This window comes from Leptodactylus fuscus, chromosome 2, assembly GCF_031893055.1.
Source record: "Leptodactylus fuscus isolate aLepFus1 chromosome 2, aLepFus1.hap2, whole genome shotgun sequence".
In the NCBI taxonomy this organism is placed as follows: Eukaryota; Metazoa; Chordata; class Amphibia; order Anura; family Leptodactylidae; genus Leptodactylus; species Leptodactylus fuscus.
The window spans coordinates 39,997,809-40,024,270 of NC_134266.1; the positions used below are offsets into that span (position 1 = coordinate 39,997,809).

A 26,462-nucleotide genomic window follows, 5' to 3' on the forward strand; every position below is an offset into this window, starting at 1 on the left:
AATGCCTGAATGGGAATTTACCACTCGCCATGGGAAGGACGAAATCTAAGAATAACCTGAGGTCATACTAGCACCTTTATACTTGTGTCTGTCCATTCACTGGTTAGGAGCGATGCCCTATACAGAAGAAGCAAGTGACGCTTCTTTTACACCTAGTACATCTAAGCATTAAAAGGATTCTATCATTAGAATCCCTTTTATCAGTGCTACCATGTCGGAATAGTCTTAAGAAAAACTATTCTTCCTCGCGCCACTGTTCCGTTGATATTCCCAGTTTTCTCCATATGCAATTGAGTCTCCAAACAGGATAGGGGGTGTCCCCTGTGCTGCGCAAAGATTCTCCAGTGACGCCCTTCTTCTACAGCTGCGTGCATCCTCCTGCGTCTTCTGCCATCAAGACTGCGTTCACTTGTGTAGCGGCCTTAGAAAAATGGCTGAGAAGACATGCGCAGTCGGCACATCTTGTCGGCCATTTTTCTGTGGCCACTACATTCACAGTACACGCGTGTAGTTCTATGGAATACAAAGCATACTGAGCATGCTCAGTAGCTCTGTACCGGCATCACTTACGCGGAAGACGACGCAGGAGGACGTGCGCAGCTGTAGAAGAAGGGCGTCGCCAGAGAGTCTTCAGGCAGCACAGGGGAAGCTGGAGAGTCCTCAGGCAGCACAGGTGATGCCCCCTGTGCTGTTTGAACGAAAGGGGGACTGCCCCCTATGCTGCCTGCAGACTCATTTGCATACGGAGAAAACCGGGAATATCACCAAAACGGTGGAGCAGAGAAGAATTCTAAAGATAGGAGAAACATAGCCTTTCTTAAGGTTATTCTGATGTGGTGCTACTTAAAAAGAGGATTCTAATGATAGAATCCCTTTAACAGGGCCAACATTCAGGATACCATTCAAGCTATTTAAGATACCATTCGGTTTGGCTACTATAGGAGCATATGTAATGATCTATCGATAAGCAATTGCTTTCAGCTACGCACTTGCGATCAGCACTCGTACACTGAATTCTGAGTATAAAATGTAACTGGTATTTAAGATTTATTATAAGACCTTTCCAAAAAGGTTATTTCCACCTTCAGCATTTACAGGATATGGAGATGTGGAGTTGGGAAAAAAAAAATTACAGACTCCAAAATACAAATATTCTTTTTAATAATAATATTAATATTCTATAATTACAGTAATTAGATACATAGCTTGTTACTTTCACAGGAATTCTATCACTGGCTTATTAATAAATGGTCGGTTACCTCTTCTGGCCGGCCATGACAGTCATTTATGAAGGAGTTGGGCTGTGGAACATCAGAGGGGCTGGAGTCCGTGGTTTGCGCACCTATTTCCAGACTGTGGATCCCTTAACCCCTGCCCTGCCTGTGCTCGATTGTTTCTGTGACTCATAGAGGTGAATGGAGAGCTGCACACATGTATTCCCACCACTACCTTTATTTTCCACCTGGATGAGTTGGCTGTCTAGGACTATTAGGCAATCACAGTATATCCTGCAGGTAGGATATGTCCGGAATGTCTACCCCTTTTGTTAACTCAATTCTATAGATGGAAACTGAACTGTTTCGGGCATTCCTACTGTACAGCTCAGTTGCTAAACTCATTTAGATAGTGGCTTGCTTCCAAATTTTCATTACGTCTGTGAAAATACAGTGAAAAAAACCTTCCAAACCCTTCACAGCAGACATGAGACATACAGGCGTAACTTCCCAGTGGGCTTTTTTTCTTATAGTGAATGACTACTTATTTATTTATTCTTAAATAATGTTTCTAGATCCATTTAGTTGATATATTGAATACATTTGTTGGTTACATATCTGAATAGCTCTGCTGCTTTGCTATGGTTGACTATTACCTACAGTGAAACCTCTTTCAGACAACTACCTAAAATTGCATGAAAAAGTCTTCTTAGAGAGGTGGTCTACTAGATAGGCGGTCTTCTAGAGAATATGGTCCACTAGAGAGGTGGTCTTCTAGAGAGGCTGTCATCTTAGAGAGGTGGTCTGCTAGACAATGTGGTCTTCTAGAGAGGTGGTCTTCTTAGAGAGGTGGTCTGCTAGACAATGTGGTCTTCTAGAGAGGTGGTCTTCTTAGAGAAGAGGACTTTTGGAGAGGTTTCACTGTCTATACCTCCGTCCTGAACCAAATGTGTAACACTAATCGTCTTATTTTAAGGGCACATTCTGGAAACCTGCTTCTAATTAGGTTTTCTGGGAAGTGTAATAGCGGGTGTTTTTATTCGACATTACTAATAATGTCTTAGAATTTCTTTTCCATTTCACATTATCCAAGAACTGATCATTCGAGAATGTTGCGGCTTCCTGTCATATAATTTACATTTTTCTTGTGTTACTATACTGATCATACCTAAGGAAGGAAAGTCGGGATTAACCTTTAAACCTGATGAATTGTACAGTAAAAAATTATAACAGTGATATTTTTATTTACATGTGATTGTTATCCCATATGTCACATATGGAGCTTGGTGTAAGGGCGAGTGTATCAACTCTTGCCTAATATGATATTTTGATTTTGCTTTGTTATTGTGGCTTAGATTTTGTTAAGTCGATTGAATCAGTTTTCTATCTCTACAGTAAGACAGGTCTTGCTTGCTGTGTTCTGGGGAACCCATGAAAACCTTGGAAGGAACCCCATTGTTTCAGGGAACTCTGGACGGGTTAGTGTCTACCTAAAGTCCCAAACTTGTGGTCTGTATTATTGGATCTTCTTCCATTACTTTATGTGCATTTTGGAAATGCATAGTCTTCAGGGTCAGGGACACTCATTGCCTCGGTACTCACAGGCTGCACCATGATCTCATGTATAGGTAACATGCCCGGGACCAATAATTTGGCATATTTAGCACTGCTATTTGAGCACTATAGCTACACAGGGCACCAACAACGCTAAGGACAGACCTACTAGATTCCTCCTCCATGATGATATACTAGAGCTGTACCAAATCAAAATGAGATACTCCTCAACCCACGTGTCCCCTATAGACCGCCGTATATATTTACAGCGCTCCTGTAGTCAGGAACATTGAACTACAAAGACTTGCTAGCAATTTATGAAAAAAACTAAAATAACAATGAGCTATCTTTAACCCATTATAAACATCTTGAAGATGCCATTGTTTATAGTGCACGTGTCTAATGACAAATAGCCTATACAAATAGTGTAGTAGTGAGTCACAGAGGTTTACTGAGGTAAATGAATAGCTATACTGAGGTAAAAACATAGCACTTAAAGGGATTCTACCATTAGAACGCTGTCTTGTGTGCTTTAGACGTTGGAATAGCCTTTAGAAAGGCTATTCGTCTCTCACCTTCAGATGTGGTCTCCACCATGCCGTTCCTTAGAAATACCGGTTTTTACCGGTATGCTAATGAGTTCTCCGCAGCAATGAGGGCGGGCCCCAGCACTCAAACGGCGATAGGGGTCGTCCCCGCTGCTGCCCAAAACCCCGCTCCAGCGACGCCTTCTTCTTCACCTGCATCCTCCCCTTCTCTGTCGTCTTCCTTCTTCGTCAGCTCTGACACCTGCACAGTCGGCTCTGCTAGCGAGACACTGGTAGAGCCGACTGCGCAAGCCGACCATATTTTCTAGGCCTCAAGGCAAAACTGCGGAGGTGTCAGAGCTGACGAAGAAGGAAGACGACAGAAGGGGAGGATGCAGCTGAAGAAGTAGGCGTTACTGGAGCGGGTTCTTGGGCAGCAGTGGGGATGCCCCCATCGCCGTTTGAGCGTTGCGGCGGAACGGTGCAGTGGAGACCACGTCTAAAGGTTAGACACAAATAGCCTTTCTAAAGGCGATTCCGACGTCTAAAGCACACAAAACAGCGTTTTAGTGGTAGAATCCCTTTAAAGAGATGACTACATGCACAATGACAAGTGTTTATTGTAGGCAGCATAATAAAAGTAACAGTCTATTAAAGGTGAAAAAATATATAAGAAATATTTCCTGTAGATATATAGTAAAGTCGCTATAATTGAGATGAGTCAACGAAGGAACATGTAACCAAGATGACAAGTCCCATAATATTGTTTCACATTCCACATCCAAACTGCAAATTATATATTACAGGAGTCTTTCCCTATAAAATTAAATACACTACACGTTTAGAGTTAAATGCCGGCATAAAAATCCCGCTAAATGCCTAACATACATTGAATGGCCACTTTATTAGAGACACTCATTTAGTAATGCATTCCAAGTCCCTTGGCCTTCAAAATCACACAGGTATCAAAGAACCCAGAGTGTGGCTCTGTACACATGGCGGAAAATAAAGAGGAACTTTTAGGTGGACATCCGCCTTGAATTCCTCTTCATTCTTTGGCCCATATGGCAGAATGCTAATGCAGAGCTTTTCATTGCCTATTGGGCCCAGATAGATGAGCGGGGAGCCTTGAGGCACAGACTAAATCTGCATCCCGCTCCGATCTCTGCTTCCCATGGAATACAATAGGGGGGCAGTACAGGGCAGAATATTCCACTTATTCGTGGGAAGATTCCAACAGCCCCTTACTCTCCCACCAACATACTGAGCTGATGACAGTGGATAGCAGAGGATTATCAATTGAAGCTACATTCGCTGAAATCTGACCCTTCCATCAGCATAGTACTACAGAAATCTGGTTTACCGTATATACTCGAGTATAAGCCGACCCGAATATAAGCCGACCCCCCTAATTTTACCACAGAAAACTGGGAAAACTTATTGACTCGAGTATAAGCCTAGGGGGGTGTCACGGGATGGTTAGAGTCTATACTATAGGCCATGTGTAATATATATTTCATGTGGAATGTATTCTCTAACCTGTTGTAAACATCAGTGTGTAGTTGGCTGATTAGGGTCTAGTGTGTTAGCACATTGTATGCAAATACCTCTAACTAGTGAGGACCAGTGAGGACAATGGGTGGAGATAATCTGATCAGTGTCTCCAAGAAGATGTTGGATGGTGCATTGTCCATAGTAGACAGGGAGTCTGCTCTCCTTGGTATAGGTGAGGGGGGAAGGATCTGTGACTCAGCCCTTCCCACCCACAGATATAGGAAGTAACAGTTTAGTATATAGATGTAGCTAGCAGTTAGTATGTGTTAGCCGGCCTGTGCACAGCTCTGCAGAGAGCCAGGACTTAGTTACAGGACCAAGGAACCAAAGTTATCATTGGATTGTGACTTCTGTGGACTTATTGTTATTACGGTTGATGTGACCGCCACCGGCTACTAACTTTGTGGATTACAATAAATTGCTGTTGTCTCCCGACCTCTTGCGTCCGTGTTGATTCAAAAGACCATCCGGAGGAAGACGTATACCTTTGTTCCGTGACAACTGGTTGGCAGCGGTGGGATCAACAGCGGACAGCGAGATGGACTACAGCAGCTCAGCGATTAATGGAGCCACAACCTCAGAATACAGGAACTGGACTATGGCAAGTCTACAAGTAAGGGCCCGGGAACTAAACCTGAGTTACCAGGGAAGAACGAAAGAGCAACTGATCGAGGCACTGGAGGAGATGACCCTGCAAAGCGACGATGAGGAGGGCTGCCCCCAGGAGACAGTAGAGATACGGGAGTGGCAGGTACAGACCCAAAAGAGCAGATGGGTTGTTTTGTATGAGGAGGAATTGGCAGTGCTGGGGCTAGGAGCAACTGCAGAGCAAAGGAGTAGAGCGTTACAGAGGGCTCAGGAAACGGAGAAGGAGGAACAGAGAATGGCGCATGAAAAGGAAAGAATGGCGCATGAAATGCGAATGGCTGAGATAACTGCGCGGAATTATAATCAAACGTCGACCCCCAGCCCAACAGTGAGAGAACCACCATATGTCTCCCATAAACACTTCAAGACCTTTGATGAAGCGGCTGGGGATGTTGATGGATATTTTCAGGACTTCGAACACCAGTGCCACCTGATGGAAGTCCCAGAGAAGGATTGGGTCCGGTATCTGGTGGGGCACCTACGAGATGGGGCTGCGGAAGCTCTCAGAGCCATGGACCCTAGTGATCAGCGGGACTATGAGGCCATTAAAAGAGCGGTGCAGAAGTATTATGCAGTCACTCCAGAGTCCTACCGAGTTCAGTTCCGCTCTTTGTCTTACAATGGGGGAAGCTCCTTCCACATGTTCGCCCACAAGTTGAAGCAAGCATGCAAGCGCTGGCTAGAAGGAGAGGAGGCTGTCACAGTCGATAAGATCCTCCAAGTCATACTTAAGGAACAGTTCTTTTCCCAGTGCCCCGCTGAGATCCGTGAGTGGGTGCTGGAACGGAACCCAGCCACAGTTGAGCAAGCTGCTTCTCTTGCAGATGAGGGCCTGACCATCAAGCCGCAGTGGAAGAGGTTGTTTGCAGAGGAGCGGAAAACTACCACAGTCCGCCAGACACCCTTCAGCCAGCCACCCACCTTTCGTGCCCGGCCTCAGGATTACAATTTCCCCTCTACCCTTGCCCCAGCCCATCGGCCTCCAGCTATGAACAACCCTGTCCCTAGACAACGACCTACTGGAAGAATGCTAGAGCGCAGATGTTTTGGTTGCGGGCGGCCTGGACATTTGCAAGCTAGTTGCCCTGTTAACATGGGGGCACGGGCCACCGTGGCATCTCGGCCTATTCACTACCTGGGAACCACCCCTAGGACAGAAAGTTTGGCCCCATGTCCAGATGACTCCATGAATGACCCATCTGTTCCACCTCCAGGGGTCTATGGGATTCAGCCTTCTGCCACACATCCTGCAAACCTTCAGCGGAAGCACTTGCAGGAGGTCCTACTGGATGGCCGAACAGTTGTTGGATTCCGGGACTCGGGAGCTTTCCTAACGGTAGCGGACCCCCGAGTTGTGCGACCCGAGGCCCTAGAGGAGGGCCCTGGCATTTCTATCGAGTTGGCAGAGGGTACTCGGAGACGTATTCCTAAAGCTACCGTGGAACTTGACTATGGTTATGGACCAAAACGATGCACAATTGGTGTGATGAGCGGGCTGCCGGCCGATGTTCTGTTAGGCAACGATGTTGGAAATCTACAGTGCCATTTTGTGGGAGCAGTGACCCGAAGCCAAGCTCAGAGAGAAGCCAACATGGATCGACCGGATTTGCTGCCAGATTCCAGCCCAGCGGCCCCAACTTCCCAACTGGTGAGTGACTCTTTCCTCGGGGCTAATAATCCTGCAATTTGGGACAAGGCACAGTTTAGGAGGGAGGTAGAGACGGACCCTACATTGGATAGTTTCCGAGCACGGGCTGAGATTGGACAGATAGGAGAAAGTGGTGAGAAGATTATTAAGGAAGATGGACTCCTCTACCGGGTTACAGAGGCTTGCTCTCCAGATAAACCCTGGACTTATTGTAGACAGCTTGTTGTGCCCCAGCGATACCGGGCCTCCCTACTGCACCTTGCCCATGACATTCCCATGGCTGGCCATCAAGGGAAAACTCGCACAGAACGGAGGCTTACTCACTTGTTTTATTGGCCTGGGATCTCTCAGGCTGTTGCGCAGTTCTGTCGGACTTGTGATGTATGTCAGCGTAGAGGCCGACCAGGGGACCACCCAAGAGCCCCCTTACAGCCTTTGCCCGTCATCGATGAACCCTTCCAACGAGTGGCTGTTGATATCATCGGGCCTTTGGCTAGACCTAGTAAATCTGGGAAACAATATATATTGACAGTAGTCGACTATGCCACCCGATACCCGGAAGCTGTGGCACTATCCTGTATCTCTGCCACCAAAGTAGCCGAGGCCCTTGTGACTGTCTTCACCAGAGTTGGATTCCCAAGTGAGATCTTGTCAGACCAGGGTACCCAATTTATGTCCGAACTGGTACAGTGTCTATGGCGTACCTGCGGGGTGCGGGCGATCCGGACCACCCCATACCACCCCCAGACCAATGGACTATGTGAGCGTTTTAATGGTACTCTAAAGAACATGTTAAAAGCCTTTACTGAGACTGATCCAGACTGGGAAAGGTACCTACCACATCTCCTGTTTGCATATCGGGAAGTGCCCCAGGAATCTACTGGATTTTCCCCCTTTGAACTGCTGTATGGCCGGAAAGTTCGTGGTCCGTTAACCTTAGTCAAGGAGCACTGGGAGGGGACAGTGGAGGATACCGGAATTCCTGTTGTCCCTTATGTTCTGAAGCTTCGAGACACGCTGGCCCAGTTGGCCCATTTTGCTAAAGAGCAGGTCCAGAGGGCGCAGACTCGACAAAAGACTTGGTACGACCGCAAAGCACGCTATCGGGAATTTACTGAGGGGCAACAAGTTCTTATGATTGTCCCACATCCCCAAAATAAGCTACAGACCACCTGGGAAGGGCCTTTTAGAGTCCTCCGAAAGCTCAATGACACCAACTACCTCTTAGCACTAGATGAGCAGGGGCTCCGACAAAAGACTGTCCATATTAATATGATTAAGGAGTATCACGATCGGGCTCCACCTATGATTGCCATGTGCCAACTTGCCTCTGAGGAGCGCTCAGAAGGAGACTCCCTCCCGGATCTCCTAGAAACGGCCCAACGCATCACCACTGTAGAAGATGTCCCTCTAAAGGACCACCTGCACCCAGCACAGCGAGAGGAAGTGTCCAATATACTTCATCAGCACAGGGCTGCGTTCTCCTCCCGACCAGGGCAAACCAGGCTGACCCAACACAATGTGGACACCCCCGGTGTCCCACCAATGCAACAAGCACCTTACCGGGTCCCTGAATCTGTCAAAAACACCATGTGCAAAGAGCTGGAGGATATGCTAGCCCTAGGGGTTATCCAAGCCTCGCACAGTCCCTGGGCTTCTCCAGTGGTGCTTGTACCCAAAAAGGATGGCAGTACGAGATTTTGTGTGGACTACAGGCGACTGAATGACCATACTATGAGTGACCCCTACCCTATGCCACGCATTGATGAGCTTCTGGACAAACTCGCTGCGGCTAAGTATGTCACCACCTTGGATCTCAGCAAGGGGTACTGGCAGATTCCCCTGACCGCTGCAGGGAGGGAAAGGTCAGCGTTCATAACCCCTTTCGGACTGTTTGAATTCCTAAGCATGCCTTTTGGAATGAAGAATGCCCCAGCAACCTTCCAGAGGATGGTGGACCAGCTACTTCAAGGATGCAGAGACTTTGCCTGTGCTTACTTGGATGATATCGCAATCTTTAGCCACACGTGGGAGGACCACTTGCATCATGTCGAGGCTGTTCTAGATCGGATACAGGAGGCTGGCCTGACAATTAGACCAGACAAATGCCAGATAGGTCTGGGCGAGGTGCAATACTTGGGACATAGAGTGGGAGGGGGAAAACTGCGACCAGAGCCCGCTAAGATACAGGCTATTAGAGACTGGCCCATACCACAGACCAAGAAACAGGTCATGGCGTTCTTAGGTACTGCTAGTTATTACCGAAAATTTGTCTCTAACTTCAGCTCCGTGGCCAAGCCCCTGACAGACCTGACGAAGAAGAACCTGCCCAGAGTGGTGAGCTGGACCCCGGCCTGCGACAGAGCTTTTAACCAACTGAAGGACGCCCTTGCCTGCTCACCTGTCCTTGCTGCCCCGGATTATAAACGAAGGTTTATTGTTCAGACAGACGCCTCCACATATGGACTGGGAGCCGTCCTCAGCCAAGTAAATGCCGCGGGGGAGGAGCACCCCATTGCCTACCTCAGCCGGAAGCTGCAGGACCGGGAAGTAGCATATGCCACTATAGAGAAGGAATGCTTGGCAGTAGTTTGGGCCCTCAAGAAGTTACAGCCGTACCTGTATGGTCGGGAGTTCACCGTAGTTACCGACCACAACCCCCTCACTTGGCTGCAGAGAGTCTCTGGGGACAATGGACGACTGTTGAGGTGGAGTCTGGCCCTTCAACCCTACAACTTTACCATTCAGTACCGCCGAGGGAGCCAACACCAGAACGCGGATGGGTTATCCCGGCAGGAGGACATATGAGCTATAGAGACTGATGTGCATTCCCCAATTTACCTGTGTAGGCCAATTGTGTCATGCACATGTTTTGAGAGGGGGAGGGGTTGTCACGGGATGGTTAGAGTCTATACTATAGGCCATGTGTAATATATATTTCATGTGGAATGTATTCTCTAACCTGTTGTAAACATCAGTGTGTAGTTGGCTGATTAGGGTCTAGTGTGTTAGCACATTGTATGCAAATACCTCTAACTAGTGAGGACCAGTGAGGACAATGGGTGGAGATAATCTGATCAGTGTCTCCAAGAAGATGTTGGATGGTGCATTGTCCATAGTAGACAGGGAGTCTGCTCTCCTTGGTATAGGTGAGGGGGGAAGGATCTGTGACTCAGCCCTTCCCACCCACAGATATAGGAAGTAACAGTTTAGTATATAGATGTAGCTAGCAGTTAGTATGTGTTAGCCGGCCTGTGCACAGCTCTGCAGAGAGCCAGGACTTAGTTACAGGACCAAGGAACCAAAGTTATCATTGGATTGTGACTTCTGTGGACTTATTGTTATTACGGTTGATGTGACCGCCACCGGCTACTAACTTTGTGGATTACAATAAATTGCTGTTGTCTCCCGACCTCTTGCGTCCGTGTTGATTCAAAAGACCATCCGGAGGAAGACGTATACCTTTGTTCCGTGACAGGGGGAAATGCAGCAGCTGCTGGAAAATTTCAAAAATTAAAATGGTCAGAGTTTTTGGGTGCAGTAGATGCTGTGAAAGGGGAGGGGGTGTTTTGGTTGTCTGTCTGCCCCTTCCCTGAGCTTGAGGACTGTTTTTTTCTTCCCCTACTTAGAATTCAGTCTGATTGAATATAGGGTATCTGCGGTAGGCTCCTATTAACCCCTTCCTGACGGAACAGGCGCACTGCAGATCCCCTATATTCAGTAGACTGGGCACTTTCAGACACAGGGATACCTAATGTGTATGTGCTTCACAGTCATTTTCTACTTTTGTATCTATTCTCAGGAAAGTGAGAGTGATTTAGAACTCATTTAAAAAAAAAAAAAAAAAAATCTTTTTTCCACTGTTTTATGGGAGATTCTATACATTGATATTGTGGCTGGTCATAGACCCCCCTTCTAAAAAAAAAAAAAAAAAAAAAAAAAATTTTTTTTTTTTTTTTGCTGACTCGAGTATAAGCCTAGGGGGACTTTTTCAGCACAAAAACTGGGCTGAAAAATTCGGCTTATACTCGAGTATATACGGTAATTTACCGGGCAATGTTTTTCCACTGCTCAGTGATCCAGTTTTTATTTCCCTTTGACAGCAATGGAAGTGGTTGCTGCTGCTATGCCCCATATTTACTAACAGTTGCACAGTGTATATCAGAGCAGTGGCGTTGGTAGGTCAAAGTACTATTTTTTCACAGGCCGACTCCGATTCTAGCTCAGACTCCTTCATAAACAGTTGACGTCCATGGTCAGACAAACGTGTTAAAGGGGCTCTATCAGCAAAATCATGCTGATAAGATAACTCACAAATTGACATTGATAAAAAAAATGGCAGTGGCGCATGCGCAATAGTAGAAGCAGCATGCTTCTGCGCATGCACCAGCGCCATTTTTTTTTTTAAACATATTCTGGCGTATCTTTAGACTGTCCAGTCTACGTCTATAACGCTTTTTAGTTCGCTTACGTTGAGGATGAATTTTGTAACAATTTTGGCACATTAAGACCACACCCCCTCTTCTGAGAAGCCACACCCATATGTATAGGAAACATTTTAGCTAAAACTAGCCGTGCCAAATTCACACTATAGTCTAGTGGTAACCCCCTGGGGCCATTGAGTTTTTGGAAACATGAGTTGGGCCACCACCACTGTACCTGTCTGTTCATTGGAATGAATCCCGTCATCTTTTATCCCCTTTTGTCAATTATGTCTATAAAATCCCATCTCTCTAGATGCTCTTCCTCAGTAATCCTATTCTCAATATGATCTATGAGACTGTAGCACGAGAAAACCCCTCATAGATGGTCCTTGGCTAGCCTATTGCTAAAGACCGGGTCTTAGTCAAAGTCACCCAGATGGCTCAATTGTACAATTCTAATGAGAATAGAAAAATCGCTCACTTTGCACTCTGCCTGTCTAATTTCTATACGGGGAAGCTCCGATCCAGAAAGGGTTGGGTGTCTCTAATAAACTGGCCATTCAGTGTACAGCCATATCACTGACTGACCGCTAACTTTGACATATATATATTCATTTATTTTATATTTCTGTGTACTATTGGAAAATAAAATAAAATGTATAAAATGACATATATGGGTTTGAGTGTGTAGCTCTCTAATGCATCCTATACGGAGACATACGTAGATGTGAGTGGGATTCGCGATTGTATCATCCACACAAACCTAAACTTGCAATTCTTCTATGTTGTCATTGAACAGATTATAGAAGGGAAAAAAAATCATCACATTTCGATCTCGAATTATGAGTCGCGGTGAAACGCTGGTTGCTTAGAAACCTCTAAATATGTATAGTAGGTCTCTGCCACAGACATGGGCACCTCCCCGCTGCCAGGCAGACTTCAGTCTTGATTTTCGAACAAAATTGCTCTGAAATTTCATCATTCATTTACATATGTAAGGAAAGATTATACAGCACATAAACCAGAAAAAGCAACACTATTCATATCGCATGACATATATGACATATCATGCAGATGTGAGATTATCCGAATATCCGAGTTACTGGCGGTCAGCAAGACGTGAGCGGAGGAAGTTGCGGGGTTATCCTACATTACTGGCACACAGGCTTATGACATGTCGGTGTATTTCTGGACACCGAGCTTCTCTCACTGCCAAAACTGGATATGCCCCGTTATACAAACCAAATATCATCCGGACTGTCAAAGTGGATGGACAGGTATAGCCAGGTATATCCCAGATATGTGAGTGTCTATAGATGTATGTATACTATCTTATATTATGATGCACAGCTAAAGATATTCATAGACCGAAGACAACCTACAAGAATATGGAACAGAAGGATACGCGTCTGTCACAAAGCTCCAGCGCTAGTTATTTTTGGGAGAAGCAAAAGGATCGGAGAGGCAAATCCATTCTGTAGCACTGTCTATGCCCAACAACCTTCAGCCAAAACGCGCCTGTCAATGAATCCCGTCGAAATCTAATGTCCACAGACAGCTTAGCAAATTCCCTGAACAGATCCTATCTAAGTCAGACATGACGTTCCTGCAACAAGGTACACAAAGCGTGTACGGACAGCCCAGAACACAAACACACAGTATTCCCATGACGCTGTCAAAGGTCCCTATACTTACTGTACGGCTCAACCCCGTCCTAGAAGAAAGAAGGATCATGAAGCGGCATTCATTCCTACCGTCTGCTGTGGTCTTGGAAAAGAACATAGAGGGATTCTTTGAAAAGACACTTACAAATCCCTCCACGTCGTGTTATTTGAGAACGGCTACTGTTGCCTTCTGGATAGGGCTGGGCGAGTTGGGTTTATGTTTAAACAAGATTTGTTGCAACAAAAGACACTGAACGGATTACAACATCCACCTCCTTGGCACTATTAAATAACGTCATGTCAAGCCCTTGGCACCGAGTAACCTGTGTGGTTTGGTCACATTGTGAGGGCTACATGTAACACACATACACACTTACTTATCTGTAGTCTTCAGACTTTGTATTAGACGATATCCGCCCAGTGTTTCACAGGAATCTGCATCTCATTTACTAGAATACTAGGGATATTAAACACATGGTTCTTCACAACAGCTGCCTCCTCCGCCTCGCTGCCTGCAAGCGCTGTCAACTTTAACCCTGTTGACAGAAGGTTTTTGCTGCACACTGTGCCACTCTTCAGTACACGGTAGCACTGACCGCCCACAGGAGCTGCCATGCTAATGACAGAAATCTATACAGGAAGCGGACATCCACTAGGATGCCTTCCAAAATGTATCGGGATAAGGGGTGTAGCTAGAAGGGGTGCACGTGCTGCAATTGTTACCAGATCCTCGAGGCTAGCTTCTCTACAACTTAAAAAGGGACCAATATTATACATAGAACATGGCAGGTGGGGTCCATTATAGATTTTGCAATGGGGCCAGAAGCTTCATGCCACTAATGAGAATGACTATGAATCCGGAAGCTAAGGGCTAGTTCATTCAGGGCAAGAGGAGGCAGATTTTGAGGCGGAATCCGCCTCAAAATCCGCCCCCTCACAATAGAGGTCTATGTAGACCGATAGCATTTTTTTTTTCTGCTAGCGGTTTGTTCCCGCTTGCGGAAAAAAGAAGCGAGCTGCCCTTTCTTCAGGTGGATTCTGTGGCTGATTCAGTCGTAGCGTCCGCCTTGCGACACCACCCTCTGGACTAGGCCCATTTATTTGGGCCTAATCCGCAGAGGAAAGCAGTGACGGGATGCCACTGTACTGCACCGGCATCCTGTCGAAGCAGCCGCGACGGAATGTGTTCACGTGCAACCCCGTGTGAACTAGCCCTAAAACCTCCAAAAAGCAGATATAAAGCTGCTGCTATCATTCACATACACACATGTAAATACTGGAGATATATGCGATACATCAGTGACCGAAGGACAGCCATTTGTTTGGCCATACACAGAAGACTACTAATTTGATGGGATTATCAAAAGTTTATGGGGGCCTGTCAACTTTCTCCCCCAACAGCAGTTGTATATAATAATCCTTTGACATGCGGAGAGAAAAGTAGTTCATGAAGTACTTTCCTCTCTGCATGACTTGTGCGGACACCGCGAAGAAAACACACGGACCCCATTATAGTCTATGTGCTTCCACTGCTCTCTGCTTGTCAATGCATTCGGTATTCCGTTCGGGGATGGGGAAATGTCCCCAAACGGAATACCAAATGCAGATGTGGACCAGCCCTTAAATACGGTTGAATAATCCATAGCATTCTTTTGTACACAAATTTTCTGCAATGTTGTCAGCTTATTTTTTATTTTGACAAATATATTCAAATTTATTACATGGAATTTTATTTATCCTCAAAGGCAGATGTCTAGTCTGGAGAAACCCTTTTTGCATTGTGTGTCCTCTATCTTAGAGAAGTCCACAAGTGTCTCAGCAATGTGAATGCACAAATTTCCATAGAAGACAACGGTCCTCGTGAGCGAAGAAGTTCACGTTTCAGTTCTGTCTATTAGAGGGTGGTCTGGATTGAAGCCCCTCTATTATAAGATGTCTTACTATGGCACTTAAGCTCTGGTATAAAGCCCTTCCAGCATTACGGATCATTCCAATTCTTCCGTCCATGAACTATATCTATTTCACTTGCTCCCAGCTGTTATATCATATTAACTAACAGATATTAAATGCTGACACCTTTACTATAAATCCCAACGCAGAAGGTTTTATTTCTAACCCAAAGCATAACTACCTTAAAAAGTGATGACTAGAAATAAATACGATCTCCTCTCTACTTACATATCATTGAAAGCTTCCATATAATATACAATACACTCACCCTTGAAGACATTGAAAAATTACCATATACCTAGGTGAAAAGGATAAAAACTACCTAAGGCTACGGAGACGTATTGCGCACTCACGGCAATTGCTATTAAACGGTCACCTGATAGGCGTTGTCACCCTGAGCTTTTTCAGGTTTTATTTTCAGCCATTCCAAGCTATAAGCCCTTTAAGTGTTCCAAATTAGAGTCTACTAGCCAAGTGGGTGGTCACACTGCACACAAAGACCCCAAAGACATGGCCCCTCCATTATATTAAGAAGTGGCATAACACTATATGACCGATGAGACCCCCATTATTTTTCACATCACCGCTTACAACCAGTGGCTGTACAAGAAACTGAGGCCTATGCAAGTAAATGAAGCCTGGTTCATGATAAGCACCAAAAGTCTCATGCACATGGATCTACGAGGGCGAATCAAATATGAACCAGACTTCTCTTTTTAACGCTCCCTAGGTGATGTGAGTAATGTGGCGTCTTGCTATATGTTGGGTGGGGATGTAAAGTGGAGGGGAGTAAATCGGTTCGGCTCGCCAGAGCGGATTGGTTGTTAGTATTATCATGTCTGAGCAAGAGGTGCACACGTCTGTTGAGCAACGTATTATTGTTAAATCTTTGTTGCGGGAGGGCGTAAAACCTGCTGAAATTTTGCGTAGACTAACTGCACAGTTTTCCAAAAAAACGCTTTCAAGGACCCAAGTCCACGACTGGCACAAAAATTCTTCCGATGGCCGAGAGTCAGTGCAAAATGAGACCCATGCACGCCAACCGCGGACAAGCACCAGCGATACGAATATTCTTGCGATCCGTGAGATGGTTGAAGGAGACTGCTGCCTTACAATATGGGAAATTACTGCACACGTCGAAATATCGTATGGGAGTGCCCAAATCAATAATTTCAGAGGATATGGGTTACCGAAAAGTGTTGGCAAGGTGGATTCCTCTTCTCTTAATGGAAGATCAGAAAGCAAACTGTCTTGCCGTGTGTGAAAGACTTTTGGCGAACAGAGGGGGATGATTTCTTGAGGCACATTGTCACTTGTGATGAGACGTGGGTGTATCATTACACCCTGGAGTCTAAGCAGGCAAGTAAGGAGTGTAGAAAACTTGGAGAAGCAGCACCTTGGAAAGCCAAGACCCGTCTCTCTGCTGGGAAAGTTCTTGCAACGATTTTTTGGGATTGCAGGGTGTTCTACAGCAAAAGTCTGGTTCATATTTGATTCGCCCTCGTATTACAGATCTGAGTTATATGGAACTACAGTGGCGGCCAAAAAAAATGCACCACCAGTGGATTTTGTCGAATGTACGTGAAGTGTATAAATTGAATCCCTGCAGATGAAATGTATACCGCCTACTACAAAATCAACTGAAAAATGTACAAAATTGCCAAATACTCATCATCCAGGAGATAAGAGGACAGAAATGGAAATAGACAAGAAATCAGTTTGGCTACAATCATTAAATTTTGTTGAACTGGTGCGGTTTTTACGGCCGCCACTGTATAATATGGCACCCACAACCTGCTCTGAGCCACCGCCCTATTGCTTATGTTTTCATATGGAGGATCACTAATGTTATTTTATCATAAATTTACACAGAATCTGTAAGAAAAAAAATCATAATATGTTCTATGAGATACAATGTTAGGACAAGGCTCCACATTGTGAAAATGCCGCGATTTGGGCGTGGTAGAAACTTTGCCGCAACAATCGCAGCATTTTACAGTATCTGAAAAGTGGAAGGCGAAGGATTCTGACTAATCTCATCTACATAGGGCAGAACTATATCCACATGGGAAATGCTCTGATTTCAAAAACGGTTAAGTTTTTGTATATCACAGGATGTCAATTATATCTACGGAAACGCTGGCATTTTCCGTATAGGTATAATAGGAAAAGCCGCAGAAAAAAACTGCAGCAGAAAAGAAATGCAATGTTTTCCACAGCACTTTTTTGGCTGTGGCTCGTTATGTGGGGCCTTAGTCTTATGGAGGTATTCTCACGTAGAAATATTACATCTCGAGGAGGATACTGTGGCAAACAGAGGCGCTGTATGGGGATCACATGATACATGATGTATCACATTATAGATTCTATGCACATTGCCATGCGGCGTGCGTGACCTTTGGTTGAGGTTTCCATTTTGGAGACAAAGAAATAAAGTCCGGAAGCCATCACAGGTGATTTTTAGATTCAGTCTGATCTGTGGCGTTCACTTTTAAGTATTTCATTCTGTTCTTTACAGTGTTCTTTTTCCAGCAATCAGTTTCCACTATAGTGACTTCAGGCCGGGGATATTTCACAAAACCACATCCAGCAGTGTCATATCCAGTGTGATACACACCATGATTACATGTCTACTGCAGGAGATTAACATGTCTGTAACCCTTTCATGTCCCCACTAGCCCAACCATCTTGCAACCCCAATTCCAAAAACCTTGGGATACTCTGTTGTTTCTGCCCCAACAATTTCTATTTTTTTTTTTTTTTTCAAATTAAATGTAACACGTCCAGTGCAGCTACCCGTATTTTGGTCCGGAACGGGAGGCGGCCTCCGACCTCAGGTTCCGGACCAAAAAACCCCATGTGAACTTACCCTTAAAAGTTAGTGGGGCTCCAAATACTCAGATCACAACTGATCCGGAGGACAGGGGATGTTTCCCCCTATTCTAAATGGAGCAGTAGTTGGGATGGCATGCACACCGCCATGACTTACAGAGGACCTTTCACGTCCTCTGGCACCTGCGATTTTATATACCGCTGGAAAGCTGACCATGCACTCAATTCATTCCAGCAGTTTCAACACTAATATCCCTTCTCAGTCAAAAGGGCAGGCTTAATGCTCAGCATCATTGCTGGGTAAGTAATGCCCCCTCTAACAGTACAATGCTATGGAAGAGTACTGTTGGAGGCGCGTTGCTTACCACCCAGCAATGATGCTAGTTAGTAAGGTCCACCCTTCTGACTGTGGAGAGATATTGGTGCCAAAACTAACAATGCCAATATTCCCCGCACCCAGGCGCATACCAGAAAATCTGAGAGTGCGCTGAACTGAGACTACTTCAGGCTCTAACTAGGCACTGTAACTGAGATATAGTCACAGACTACAGTCCTAAAGGAATTGAGATCAAAAGCAGCCAAAGTGCAAGAGCTGAAAAAAAAAAAAAAAAAAAAAAAATTGCAAGTAAATCCCCCACAGGTTCTGACTAACATATCATTTCAGGCCAATAACTGGGTTTTTCCTTTAAGCCTAGAAGAATATCCAATAAATTAAAAAAACAAAAACAAAAAACAAACATTAAATTAGAATTTTATTATTCTTTTTTGGTGTTAGAAATTGTCAAATTTTCTAAAACTCGAAGGGTTAGGACAATGTCAGCATAAATTGCACATGTTATAAATTATACATCTCTAACCAGTCAAAAAAAGAAGAATAAAAGCTAAGCTGACTCATTGGACTTAAAAGTATGTTCACGTCTCGGCATTCGCTGTGTTCACAAATAATCTACAACCAGATGTTGTTTTGTCTAAGAGCCGTGACCACAAGAAGACCAGGCTGTGCTCCATCCCATCTCCCTGATACCAGGCCTTCTGAGATGGACACGCATATGTCGGGCAGTCCTAACCTATGAGCTGCACGACTAGGCCATGCTGAACAGTGACAGTAAGTCACAGTTTCGTAACAGTCTTCCGCTGCAATGGCGCCCGCACAGAAGCTGTGCCATCGCTGCCAAGCGTCAGCTGTATCGTGCAGCCTGCAGTCAACTCTTGCTGCCAGAGACAGAGAAGCCAGAGTCTAGAGGATTAACCCCTTAGACGTCACGATCAATACTGATAACACCAGATGGGTAAGCTCCTTCTATCACGTCCTCAGCCTAAAAATGGCCTCCAGGCTGATATTATCAATAGAAGATTTGCAACAAAGGTTTCATAGAAGGAGCAATTGTATTGCCAAGTTGGCTGTCAGTGGCCACAAACTGTAACTGAGATGCCTCGTCGGCCTAGGAATCAGTCAGCATGTACAGACAGAGTAAAAGAACTCTAAAATGTTTCATACAAGACTTGTCAGGCTGAAGGCAATTTGGATTGTCAAATAATGTGTATAAAACATAAAATAAAATGAGCCACCACCAGAGCCGGTGCTAGGTACGTGTGGAGTTCGTGTATTTCCTGGAATCCGTCCACAATTTCCCAACAGGTTAAACAAGTTTCAGCGATCGTTAAATGTATCTTAGAAATCCAGGTCGCAGGATGTGGACGGTTTTACCTGGTGTTTTATTATTCCCAAGACATCAACATATTCATGGGCAAAAAAGTCCACTCATTTTAACGTAGCGCCCCTCACTGCTAAACTGATCCCCTTTAACCAGCTTGTCCATTGACCTGTTCAGACTAAGGGGCCATTCATTTTATGGATGCTAAAAATGTAAGCAAATAGATGACCAGGTCGTTACATAGGCAATGTATTAAAAAATAAATGGATAAATTAAAAATTCTGTCCCATGGCATACTATGCTTTTGTACTAGACCAACCCCCTCGCCCCCCAGAAAGTCATGAAGACTAATCCATGACAACTAAGCGAAAAAACAGAATGGATGCCCTCCATGTGCCATCTCTGCCTTCCAGGGACAATGGACGCGCCATAATAGGGCATGTTCTGAATTTTTGCAGATCTGTGAATATTACACAGTCGTGTAGAGATGAATGGGTCTGTGGGCCACCCATTAAAAACAACAGATCGCATATCTGCGGAAACCATATTTGCTACAGGAAATTCAGCCATATTTGTTGTGAACATTAAATAAGGGTTGGCTGGCACAAAAATTGACTTTTTGCAAAAAGATTTTGAAGTTCTCAATTTTTAATGTTATAGATATATTGACATGAGGAAGGTCAACCCTATTGGTTGTGGGACAACATGGTGGCTCAGTGGTTAGCACAGCAGTCTGGTAGCGCTGGAGTCCTGGGTTCGAATCCCGCCAGGAACAACATCTGCAAGGAGTTTGGATGTTCGCCCCGTGTTTGCGTGGATTTCCTCCCATTCTACAAAGACATACTGATAGGAAAGAAAAAAAAAAGTACATTGTGATCCCTATATGGGGCCCACAATCTACAATAAAAAAGAAAAACAAAAAAAAAACAACCCTATCGGTTATTGTGACCTTTGAATAAGGGCTTTGCGGCAGGATCCGCCGGGATTCGGCTGCTGTGCCATCCACCATGTAGGCACTAAGGAAGCTCTGTGTGGCTCGTCTACTATTGACTCTGTCCTGCTTTTTCGAGGGAACCTATAGCGGGTAACAATTTACGGGCGTATCTTCAATAAATCAATTGCCCCTTGCTTAGAACATTTCAGATTGTCAGAAACAGAAATATCTGAGCCGTGTAAAGAGGGTTTTGTGCTCCATATAACATGTTACTGTGGAAACCAGTGGTGGTCTGAAATGAAAGATTTCCACGATAATATCTTCTCCCATGACTCTATATCAGGACTATCAGAAGATCCGTTTGGCTGGATTTCCCCACATAGGGACTGGATTTTTTCTATTTGCTTTAGAGATTTAATTTCCGCAGATCTTTAACTTCTAGGTCTTATTGCGTTACATTTCTGCTGATAAAAACTTGGTGTCAGCCATTGAGACGGCTGCGTCTGCGTAAAGAAATGCCTACCATTCGCTTCAATTAAAACACAAAAAGTTAAAATAGCAAAATAAATCTGACTCTGCACACTGGTATGCTAAAGGAAAACATGTGGCGTGTATATAAAAAAAACACATATATTCTAGGATGTTTGCTGTCCTGTCAAATCAAACACCAGCCCTCTTATTACAGCCCCCACCTCGCCGCCGAGGACACTGGATGCGATTCACTCCTACACACAATGGCTTGTAACATAGGCACATAATGATATTCCCCGGCTAATTTAGGATATTGCAGGATCTCTACAGGGCATTAACTATATACAAGCGATTCCAGCGCCGTCTGATGTGAAGTGAAATATTCCATAGGGTCAGCCGCTTTAATTCAACGCTATACGAATACTGTTCTTCCGTAAACCCATACACAGAATTCCCAAGTTAATTCTACTACAGGGGGAGTATTTCATAAGAACGGCCGTCAATCTACACTTCTCATATAAAATTGTATGTTTTCTGAATTTTCTGTTTTTATGGTGTTTTTACCTTATTGACTTCACCCAAGACCTTTCTATGATATCAATATATTATATAGGGAATATATTATATAAGGGAACACTGACCTTTCAATCGATCTCTCAGTATGTATTCTACAGATTCCAGTGAGCACATATAGATATGTCCTTCCTTTCCCTTTCTCGGGGATGGACAGATGTGTCACTACATGGATTAGCGTTTTAAGACGATACTATTTAGTGAAAGGGATATGCTAGAAGTGTTTATGTGCGGCCATCCAGGGGTTATGTTGTGTTTCACGGTCTTTCTAGCATGTCACAAAACTGAATTAAATTAGTTTAATGAGAAACTTGAGTCCTTAGCCACAGTGAAGTCAAGGGTGACGCATCTACCGTATATGAGTCTAGTGTATTCTTAAAGGGAATCTGTCACCTCTCCCATCATGGCTGTTTTAGTAAACCATGGCGTTCCCCATACTATTGGAGCATATGTTCTTGTAACACTATGTTGTGTCGTTTCCCTGTTATAATAGGTTGTCAAATGGGTGTTAACAGTTGACGCGTGTCCCTGCACAGTCTGCCCTGATTGGACAGTATCAGACTGTAGAAAGGACACACCCATATGGCTAATTACTAAAAGGAACAACAATGGAACACAGAGTTACAAGAAAAGATGTCCCATAATGTTATACTAAAGGGGTACAATCGTTTACTTAAATAGACATATCAGGAGAGGTCACAGGACCCCTTTAAAGGGAGCGGTCCCCCACCACAGGGTGGCGAGTGACAGACTGATGTGTGTACGTGCCTGCACGATGGTAGCCTGGTGGCTACTGCAGAGGAAGTTGCGGAGGACCAAACGCATTGTGTGTCCAGTGTATGGGGTAACAAACCATATGTCAACAGAATTAGCCATAAACTCAAAATGTCTACCCCTCAAAGCCTTGAGCACCTTCTCTGCTGACAACAAAAGGTTGTGACCCCCTCCCCCCATCCTGGGCAAGTGACAATCTGCCCTCACGGCCACAGCTAAATATTCCTCCCATGAAACCTCAGAGGGACCACAGATTGTAACCCCACGAGGATCTCTCTGGGGGATACAAGATGCAGCAGTTCCTTCAGTGCCCATGAATGACGTTTGGACCTGTAGCTGTAATCTTCTGTGTAATGTCTACATGTTCTCAGTCCCTCCACAGTTATTAAAGGCTGTGTAAAATGGCGTCATTGCTTATAGATGTGTCCGTACAATGGTTTACTGTCTGTAGTGTCAAATAGATTGTCAGGCCTTCAGATTCTACACTATTTGGGACATGTGATATGTCATAGTCATAACCAGGGAGAAATAAAACGACAGATGATGAGTAGTATATGGCTACTAGTTATTCCAGCATGTGGCGGTTTACTCTAGGTAAACAATAGCTGCCATTGCTGCACGGGAAGTCTGCTCTGGTACAAGGTATTAATGTGTCTATGTACAAAGGGAATCCATATAATGAAATGTTTTTATAGTTATGTCATGGGGACAGTTGCCAGGTTCCAGTGGTCACGGCAGAGGTGCTGATAATCTCCATTCTAGAAAGGCTATAGTATACATATACACAGATAGTTATCAGCTGTATACCAAGAAATCTTATCGTCAAATGTACAGACACAAGATCTCTCCTATGCCTTAGTACAACAGGTCAGTGATACAAGTTTAAAGGATTTTCCAGGACATGGACATTTGCATATGGTCTGTCTATATGGAGGTACCATCGATATTTGACTGGTGGGGTTGGACATAACCAAAGGGACTACAGTAGAGAACTGGAAACAAAGAAGTATAACGCTGGGTTCACACCAGCACCCGATCTCCGGTTTCAGTCTTCTGCCCTACAGAAGACGAAAACCTGGCAGACCGTGTCCGGCTGTGAGTGCCTGTGAGCGTTTTGTGGTCTCCGCGGCACAAACCTTTTTTTTTTAACCAGACACAAAGTTCTACATGTCTGACTTAGTGTCCGGTTAAAAAAAAAAAAAAAAAATGGATTCACCGCAGAAAACGCTCACCGGCGCTCACGGCCGGACACTTTCCAAACCCATTCAAATGAATGGGTTTGAAAAATGACTGCAGGTTTCAGTCTCCTGTCCAGTTTCGGGCAGGGAACGGAAACCTGCAAAACGGAGACCGGGGAGCAGATGTGAATGAGCCCTAATTCAGGGTTTTTATTTAAGTTATTTTTAAATATTTTGAGTTGCAATTTTTCAGGTCGGAATAACCTTTAAGGCCCAAAGCCTAATATTGGGAAAACATGGCATTTTTTTGTAGCAGACTTTACTGCAGTTTTTTGAGCCAAAGTCAGGAGTGGCTTGCAATGGAATGGAAAATATAAAGGAAGTTTTTAGACATTTCCTTTCTGTTCCATTCCTGACTTTGGCGCTCAAAAAATTGCAGCAAAATCTGCAACGAAAAACGCTGCTTTTCCACAATGCGGGGCCTCAGGGCTAGTTCACACAGGGCACGGTATGGCGTATCTTGGTCCTGATTGTGATGCGGGAACCGCGTCAGAATAGGAACAAAATGCGCCTGCCGCGACTTCCTGCTCCGGAGTGGGCCCAAATGAATGGGCCTAGTCCGGAGGGTGCTGCAGTGAGGCGGACGCCGGGGCTGAATCATTCGCAGAATCTGCATGAAGAAAGGGCAGCTTGCTTCTTTTTTTCGTGAGCGAGAACATATAATTTTTATAGATTTTCTCTAACCCAGCCATGATGTCCTTATTGTGGCCAGGTTATCTTCTCACCCATTTTATGTTCTTGCCTCACAATCTGACTACAATAAGGAACTCATGGCTCGGTTTCTGACAAGTCCCAGACCATAGAAGCTTCATGCAGTCACCGTTAAGATGGTTAGAGAAAATCTTTAAAATTCAAAATTTTTTTTTTTTAAAAAAAAAACGCTTAACTTTTTAATTGTCTACAAAATGAAATAAAGAAAAGTTTATGGGAAACCCAATGTAAGTGCCTGTATTGACCTAATCTAGTGTACCTGCTTCTATCATACACAGTAAAGACTCCAATAATGATCTCGCTGGACTGCAGCAGATTCCAGTTTCCATACCCTCAGTAGCATACATGTTCTCAATTAGAATATTTTGCTGAAGTTATCTCGAGGTTAGCATAAGGGAATATGAATTGTCCATTGCTCTTCTGGGTTAGTGTTGCATAAACTGATGACTGCACAATTACCTAAAACAGAAAAGCTCTACCAATCTAGCACCTAAGAGTCCCGAAAATCTGCTAATCTGGCATGTTGTCACTAGATAGATTTGCATGGTTCTTCTTGGTAAAGCACTGCGTAATCTGTAATGGTGTTGCCAATGCTAGACAGTACATAAAAAGTTATGTCCAAGCAAACTAATATAATATATATATATATATATATATATATATTTATGCGCATTATAAAATATATATATATATATATATATATATATATATATATATATATATATATATATATGTTTATATATATATGTACACACAAATACGTATTACATATAATATTTTTAAAAACACTGGTTTTCCTGTCGTGACTACTTTAGTAAATTGCTGTGTTCTTCGTCGTAAAATAATCTACATCTATTCTAGTGTGATTCCTCTGTTACTCCTCCTTGACATGTATGAATAAATTGACAACTGGGTGTTGCCATGGTGGTGGTTTGACTTTGTCCAATCAGCTCTGCCAGTGTAGTGTTAATAGTTTGTTTCTGTCAATTAAGTGAATGAATAGAAAGAGAAATCTAAATCTTGTCAATATTGATTTGTATTTAAAACATCATCAATTCTTCTACATACACTTGTAGACCTGGAGATCGTTCCAGACATCTTGGAGACCTAAGCACAGGTCTGTGGATATTGGCTTGCTCCAATCCTTCTGTCTCTTCATATAATCCTAGACAGACTGAATGATCAGGGTTCTGCGGGGGCCATATTATCACTTCCAGGACTCCTCCCCCGAAAGTGATCACGGCAAATACTGATTTGATCATTTTTGTTCATTGACATGAATAAACGGTTAAGACTTCTTTTTCTGAAAGAATTCTAGCACTGGGTTCACACTAGCTTTGGGGTTTCCTTTCTCCGGGTCTGAAATATGGAAACCCCAATCTGATTATAATGCAGTTACCCACGGAAACAAGTGGACCCCATAGACTATAATGGGGTTCGCCAGGTCTCCGTCCTGAAAACTACGGAAAATGCTGCATAGGGGACGGAATCCCTGAATGGTTTCACAGCGCTGGCGTAACCGTAGACTTACTATGCAGCAATTTTTCTACACATGCCTAAAATTTTGAACATATATATATATATATATATATATATATATATATATATATATATATTCACACACACACACACATATATATATATATATATGTGTGTATATACATATATGTTTTTTAGAACACCTCTATATTGGAAGTCCATGACTGGTCATACAAATGTTACTATGTGAACCCTTTCCATCCAGCTCTTTAATTCTGCACAGACCAGTCCTATCTCTACAATACAGAAGCGGTCTGATGTATAAGACCGCATTCCACAAATCGTTCATAAAAATAAATTCATGTCGTTTTACATTCAGGGCAGGAGTAGAAATGTCTTTCAGCCACTAAAACACTCAGTGGGTGGATTAGACATATCAGACGCTGCTTAGAAAGCAGCAAACAACCCCATGCACGGTTATTCTAGACAGTCATTTATGCCTCCTACACTGATCTAGAAATCAAATGGAGGCAAGGGAGAATACATCTATACATGCAGCAGAAACAGGGTTCTGTTCTGAACAAGGGCCGATTGTGCAAGACACACAGGATG

The 26,462-nt window shown here is 44.1% G+C and overlaps 1 protein-coding gene across 2 annotated transcripts in view; it reads right to left on the reverse strand.

Annotated features, from left to right (window-relative positions):
* SHROOM2 (shroom family member 2) overlaps positions 1–26,462 on the reverse strand; it is a 144,271-nt gene that overhangs the window by 18,597 nt on the left and 99,212 nt on the right. The gene's annotated exons all lie outside the window — the stretch shown is intronic.